Source organism: Acomys minous (assembly GCF_964271855.1).
Source record: "Acomys minous genome assembly, chromosome: 9".
Taxonomy (NCBI): domain Eukaryota; kingdom Metazoa; phylum Chordata; class Mammalia; order Rodentia; family Muridae; genus Acomys; species Acomys minous.
Genome location: NC_140490.1, coordinates 38236538 through 38244089, shown reverse-complemented (window position 1 = coordinate 38244089; position 7552 = coordinate 38236538). Strand labels below are relative to the sequence as shown.

General features: G+C 47.0%; 1 long non-coding RNA gene across 1 annotated transcript; it reads right to left on the bottom strand.

Moving 5' to 3' along the window:
• Positions 1-3298: 3298 nt before the first annotated feature.
• On the bottom strand, positions 3299-5982 carry LOC311605088. Its single transcript, XR_014781785.1, has 3 exons — positions 5889-5982; positions 5344-5487; positions 3299-3631 (listed from the first exon to the last, which is right to left on the bottom strand). It is a non-coding gene; the product is annotated as an uncharacterized lncRNA (long non-coding RNA).
• Positions 5983-7552: the final 1570 nt, after the last annotated feature.

Genomic DNA, 7552 nt, shown 5'->3' with positions numbered 1-7552 from the left:
TTCAGATGTAGCCATTGGTAGATGGTGACTGTGCAGTACCCAATAGTTACTCAAACAATACAGCTTTGCCCCAGGGCAGACTTGATGGCACTTGAGTCCACTTTCCCTCTGCTCGAATGCTGCCACATGAGTCCCATGTCACTCTAGAGACTCACTTCCTCTTCTCTGTGCTGAAAGCCCCATGGAGACCCCACCTGAGTGAGACTAGAAACATTGTGAGCTCAGAAGTTGGCTGTGGCTCAGCCGTGAGTCAGTTAGGGACCAGATGAAGCTTCAGTGTGGGATGTTCCCAAGTACATCCATAGATCTTATCTCTTTGGAACTCATGAATAATCTCTATTCTTTTCTTAGAAGAGATATTTGTTGTATACAATCCAATATTTATGATTTAATTTGTGTCTCACAGTAAAACAGGCTCTAAGAAAGCTCGCTGCCCTGAGCTGTGCGTCTTTGAGGATGGTTAATTTCAGTCTTCTTGAACTCTTGCTGCTGAGCCTCTGTGTGGCCATCCTTCCATGTGTTCCAACCTGAAATGGACAGTCCTCACACAGACTGGCCTGCCAGTGAAGCCAGGGTGGAGGGCTTAGGAAGTGCAGCTCCAGCGCACTAGTACCTGTCACACATGAGGGATGGCCAAGTGGTGCCACAGCCCCTAGGTGCCTCTAGCTGAAGAAGGGGGGCTGCCTTTTGTAACTGAAGTCCTCATTAGGCTGATAAGTAAATCCTCCAATACAATATGTGCAATCGACAGTTCGTATTCATAGAGGGTTCTGTGAGGTGACGTAAGAAAGCAGGTGGTGGCCCCTTGTGTTTGGTTCAGTACATCCTTGTTTAAAAAATGACTTCTGGGGGGAAATGATGTAATTAGATTATAATCTCAATAAATAATAACAATATTAATACATTTTCTATTTTTTTTGTCAAAATATACCACGGACACTATTGAATAACATAGTGGCCTCCTTGAGTTACACTGCAACCTCATTTCCATCTATAAAACAGTGACACCGTGACTTTCAAAGAACTGTTGTGAAAGTTGAAGGATTAAATGAGGCCTCACAGAGTGCCTAGTTCCTCTTCTTCTTTCTCCTCTTCCTTTTCATCATCATCACCACCACCACCACCACCAGCAGCAGCATCCCCAGCAGCACCACTACCACACTACCACACTACCACCACCACCACCACCACCACCACCACCACCACCACCATCAGTACCAGTATTGATAGCTGCTGCTTGCCGACTCCCAACTACAGGCTGACACACTGCTTAGCAAGGATTCCAATCCAGGTTTTCGTAAATCTTCAGGCTTTTAACCAACATATTCAGCTCATATGATATCACTAAGGCTGACCATGTAAAGATTATGGGCTAAAGGAAATTCTGAATCCATAGCCTGACACCAATTGGCCAGGATATTGTCTTCTTGCAGTGAAGTCTCCATCTACTTCTAGGAAGCTGTCATCAAACCACCACGTGATGAGAGAGTCGGTAGCCGTCCTCCCCTTGTATGTAGGTCATCAACTTGAGGGTGGAGAGGAGAGGTGCTTGATCAAATTTACAAAGAAATTTATTCCCCGTCTGGTCAGAACTTGGTCTGCACTTACAACCCAGTAGACTTAGAAAATATCCCCAGTGGGTTATCACAATTTAGACAGTCATTACAGGCGACCAAGAAGTGAGAGGTATAAAGAGTTATATTCAGTGTTTTTCTAATAATTGCTCTACCTATAATTCATCTAAATCTAAATCTAATGTGTGTATAAAGGTATCGGTACTCTATAGCATACAGAACACTCAAGTGCTGTTATTTGATTATATATTATGTAATGCATATTCATGAAAAATATGGCTCTGAATTGCACTTTAGTTCCTTGCTCCTATTTCCTCATTCAAAGAGAAGAACCACTTTTTACTGCTTTTTCTGTGACTCATTCTCAGCCACGCTCCACTCATCAGATATGTCATTGGCAGAAATTAATACATTTTTAGTGTTGAAAACTGAACTTGGAGGACAGTTTGCATCTCAGAACAGCCCAACCTAATTCACATCAGAACATAGCAAATTCATTTGGACATGGATGGAATGGAGACACCTAATGTGCGTTAATACATCAAAGCACTTTGCTGAAACCACCTGGGATAAGTGAATGATGGCAAGCCAGAAGCTCTGTCTCAGACTGCACCACTAGCTGCTCCCATGCTGCCAAGGGTGACCCCTGACCCTCCTTGGGCATACTCACAGACCCCTCCAGTGACCCCTGACTCTCCTTGTGTGTGCTCACAGACCCCTCCAGTGACCCCTGACCCTCCTTGTGTGTGCTCACAGACCCCCCAGTGACCCCTGACCCTCCTTATGTGTACTCACAGACCCACCAGTGACCCCTGACCCTCCTTGTGTGTACTCACAGACCCACCAGTGACCCCTGACCCTCCTTGTGTGTACTCACAGACCCACCAGTGACCCCTGACCCTCCTTGGGTGTGCTCACAGACCCCTCCAGTGACCCCTGACCCTCCTTGTGTGTGCTCACAGACCCCCCAGTGACCCCTGACCCTCCTTGGGTGTGCTCACAGACCCCTCCAGTGACCCCTGACCCTCCTTGTGTGTACTCACAGACCCCTCCAGTGACCCCTGACCCTCCTTGTGTGTGCTCACAGACCCCCCAGTGACCCCTGACCCTCCTTGGGTGTGCTCACAGACCCCCCCAGTGACCCCTGACCCTCCTTGTGTGTACTCACAGACCCACCAGTGACCCCTGACCCTCCTTATGTGTACTCACAGACCCACCAGTGACCCCTGACCCTCCTTATGTGTACTCACAGACCCCCCAGTGACCCCTGACCCTCTTTATGTGTACTCACAGACCCACTAGTGACCCCTGACCCTCCTTGGGTGTACTCAAAGAGCCCCCCCCAGTGACCCCTGACTCTCCTTGGGTGTGCTCACAGACCCCCCAGTGACCCCTGACCCTCCTTGGGTGTGCTCACAGACCCCCCAGTGACCCCTGACCCTCCTTGGGTGTACTCAAAGAGCCCCCCCAGTGACCCCTGACTCTCCTTGGGTGTGCTCACAGACCCCCCAGTGACCCCTGACCCTCCTTGGGTGTACTCAAAGAACCCCCAGTGACCCCTGACCCTCCTTGGGTGTACTCAAAGAACCCCCCAGTGACCCCTGACCCTCCTTGGGTGTGCTCAAGACCAACAAATGACCCCTGCTGTTTTCCTCTAGATTTTCCTTCCCAGACTCACACAGGTTCTATTTCACAAATTATTTTTTACCTTTTTCCTAATCCAAGAGAATGTCAATTTCTTCATCTATTTATTTTTCACATCCTAAAACATCCAGTTGAAAGATTTCTTACATCCAGGTCAAGGCCAATGGCCACACAGTGTAGATGAAAAACCCCTGAAGCCCTTGTCTGTCAGCTCCTTATTTAATCCCGAGTGGATCCCTTGCCTTTGCCTCAGGGACATCAGCATAAAAATGTCCTCCTTCCTTGGGGTCTCCGGAGCTCAAAGCACCAGCAGACAGAGCTGATGAAGTTTATGCTTAGAGATTGTTAATTCTTTGAAGTCCAAGTATTGTCTCTCGATCCAGAAGGCTTTGTCTTAGTTTCTTTTCCTTTTGCTGTAATAAAAAAAATATTTACAAAGGCACTGTATGAGTGAAATGGTTTTCTTGGCTCACAATTTCAGGCTATTGCCCATAACTGTGGTGAAGTCAAGGAGCAGGGACTTGAACCACAGCATCCACAGTCAAGAGCAGGGAGTGGTCAGTAAACGCATGCATAGCTCAGCTTACTTTCTCTTCTTAAACAGTCGGGGATCCCCTGCCTAGGGAATGGTGCCACCCACAGTGGGCAGGTCTTCCTACTTTAATGTAGTCAAGACTCTCTCCCAGACATATCCACAGGAGAGCAGAATCTAGACAGTCCCTCACTGACATTTGTTCCCAGATGATTCTAGATTATCAAATTGACAGTTAAAACCAACCACCATCCAGAGGGTCCAGGAATCCCACAAAGAGACCATCAAGGCAGGCGGATCTAGACCCATGGGGCCTGCACAAACTGTTACACCAACCAAGCATGATACACGCAGTGAACCTAGACCCCTGTTCAGATCTAGCCAATGGACAGAGCATTCTCCACAATTGTGGGGAGAGTGGAGACTGCCTCTGACATGAATTCTAGTGCCCCTAATTTGTTCACTTCCCCTTGGTGGGGAGGCCCAGCAGGAACACAGAAGAAGGGGAAACAGGCTATCCTGATGAGACCTGATAGGCTGTGATCATATGGTGGGGGAGGAGATCCTTTTCTGTCAGAAGTCTAGGGGAGGGGAATAGGGCAAAAGAGGGAGGGAGGGTGGGAATGAGAGGATACAAGTGAGGGGATAATTTGAATAAATTATAATAAAAATAAGTGGAGAAAGAATGTTCTATCAATGTTTGCTTAGACATATTTCATCAAATTCCTCATGAATACTGGCAAAGGTCTCAACAAGAAAGCGCTGTACTTTAATGTAGCCTACCCAAATAATCCTCCAAAATAAAAAGATGCAACTACAAAAAACAAAAAATGAACACCCCCACAAAAAAAAAAAACAAGCTTTATGCTGCTTTTTACTCAAGATCCTTCTACTGACCGACCTCAATGTCTCCTCCCATCTTCTGCAATCCTAAATTCCTCTTACTTCTTGCCAGTGGGCAATAATCTTTTCCATCTACCTAATAACAAAGTTGAATTTCAGTGGGTCCTGTAATTCACTTCAAAAAAAATCCAGCATGCGGTCTTGGATGTCAAGACAGTGGGAAAGGTATTCTGAAAATTGACTTGGTGTCAGCAAGTAACAGGTGAGCCTTGGTTATTCTCCTATCCTGCTGCCAGCAGAGAAAAAAAAATAGAATAAAAGAAATTGGTAAGCACTAGACAACAGCTCATGGAGACAATAAACCTGCACCTCAGAGCTCTGGGGTGTGTACGAGCTAAAAAACGCACTAATGTCTATTAAGCACATAAGGCTTTCCAAGTGGCTCTAATGTGCTACAGACTCAGCCTGGGCTCATCATCTCAAAAGGACAGGCTCTGCATAGCCAGCGACAAGCACCGACTCCGTTCTCAGCGGAGCCTTGACCTCTTCGGTAGTTATGAGCATTTCATTAACCCATCTCCTTCTTTCCCTCTTCCCTGTGCTACTGGTCCACAACCCTGGCCACACCAGTCGTCGTGCCCCATGCCTGTAAGAGGCCGGCCTGCCTGAGAGGTGCGCAGGTGAAACCAAAGGAGTGTGTCTTCTGTCTAAGGGCTTGCCGTGCCATGTAGATATCTCCAAAGTCCTTACCTTGTCCTGCAAGGCCACTGTCATCTGAGTCCTACCTAATAGCTTTAATCCACAGTGCCTTTTCTTCCTCTTCTTAATTTCTTCTCGCATTTCATGTCAGGCGGGCTTCAAGAAACACAGAAGGTGGTTTGAAGCCTTGCAACCCTATGAGAATGGAATTGCAAATGGCTTACAAGTGGTGGAGTTATAAAGTTAAACATGTTGAATTCATGTCTTGATTCCTTTCATCATAAGGTGTTCGCCTGCCGGCTTTTCTTTTAGGAGCTTCTGTTTGCTCATAAGACAGGAGGGTTGGGTCAAGTAAGCGATATGAAATGCCAGTGGAATGCCGGGTACCTATCAAACACTTGGCTAATGTTCGTATATAGTGTGAGGAGGAGGTGCTGGTTAATTACCCGATGGCAGGATTCCTGCTGGTCTTCAAACTCCTGACCTCTTCTGCACAAGTTCTCAGGCCCAGCAGGAGAGAAAGGCCCATGTCCCAGGTGCTTCCTGTAAGAGCCAGAAAAATGTAGTTAGGCACTCGGCATCTCTGGTGACTTAACTGTAAATGAGAGATAGTTGAGGAAGTAGGTGACCTGGAAGACCCCTGCTGAGAAGTCCTAGCTGAGTGGCAGTTGGGGTTGCTGTGAAAAATAGAACTGTCACAGCAGCTGACTGAGTCTGGGTCTCCAAGGCCACCTCCCTGTGTGGTGTGTCCACAGGCTGAAGGCTCCCATGGCGACCAGTGAGCTCACTAGATGATTAGGGCCATCCTACCTTCCAGTGTCCAGTGTTGACACCCCAAAGGAGGATAACAATGTCCCCTTCTGTCTCAGAGACCAAAGTAAACAGTCATAATAATGCCAGCGCTAGAGGTTGGGGGGGGGGCTTTAATCCATTCCTCAGTATTAACATTTCAAATCCAGCAGGCTAGATGCCTTTGTTCATAAAGGTCACAAGAAAACCACATGACTCTGATCAGCATTCTTAAACAGTCCATTTGGTCAGGAGGCCCAGAAGGGGCAGGCCCTGGAAAGCCCCATCATGCCATGACAGGAGACTCAGGGGCGCAGGGTTAAAAATTCTGTCTAATTACCCAACTCCATAGTGCCATACCGGAAAAAGCCCAAGCTCGGTCCTGTTTCTGTCATAAGCTTGCCAGGTGGCTCCTCCCCGGGCGATGCCAGTTCTTTGTTCTGCATAAAAAGGGTAGAGACACTAGAGCAGCCACTTCATTTGGAATTGCTTGACACGCAGCTTTATTTTTAATTTAATGCCGATGGGAATTCCTGGAAAGAAGCCGTGTCTGCAGAGACTGGCTGCTTAGAACTGCAGTGGTATGGAGCTGCTGGCTTATTGTGAGTCCAGAGGCTGAGTAACCTATCTTGGGCTAGCTCTAGCCCCATGAATAACCTTACCTCAGGCTAGCTTTGGCCCCATGAATAATCTTACCTCAGCCAGCTCTAGCCCTATGAATAACCATGTCCTGTCTACCTCTGTGATGGAACTAACATCACGTGACTTAAGAGAATCTATTACCCTAGCAGACTAGTAGATTCCACCAACCAAAAGGCTAAGAATATCATGATTGCATCTGAGGCCTGAAGGAGAACTCTCCCTCTTCTTGCAGGAAATGGGTCCCTGGCCTTCTCAGTGATGTACTTTAAAGCTGCCTTCACTTATGACTTTCTTTGTTCGTGAAGCTATAAAATGTCATGAGACTGCTTCTGTGTTGGAACATGGGACTTGGGGAAGCCTCAATCTGTGTTCCCTGTCCATGGTCACTCAAACTTGGCTCCAGAATAAACTATCTCTATTCCTTTAAGATGCACTGGTTTGTTTGTTGGTTGGTTGGTTGGTTGGTGGTGTTGCTGTTTTGTGTACGTGTGCACGCGCTGATGGGTCCAACACCAGGCTGAGTTGGCTCTTGTAAGGCTCTGGTCCTTTGCTTGCAGTTAGGTTACTTTATCTTAATGGTAAGAAAACCAGCTGGGCCCCCAGAAAAACTGTGTTTTGGAAATAAATGGACTCTCAGGGGCCTTTATTATGATTGTTCTGAAAGAATGTAATTATTGTGTATTGACATAAAATACATGCATCTTAAAAGAAAAGTCGGAAAGGTGGAGGACAAATGGCTCTAAAGGATGCTCGCTCCTGCCCATGACTCCACCGTCCTTGGGTGTGTTCCTGAGATTTTTCATGGCTGTTAGATCGCATAATTATAATC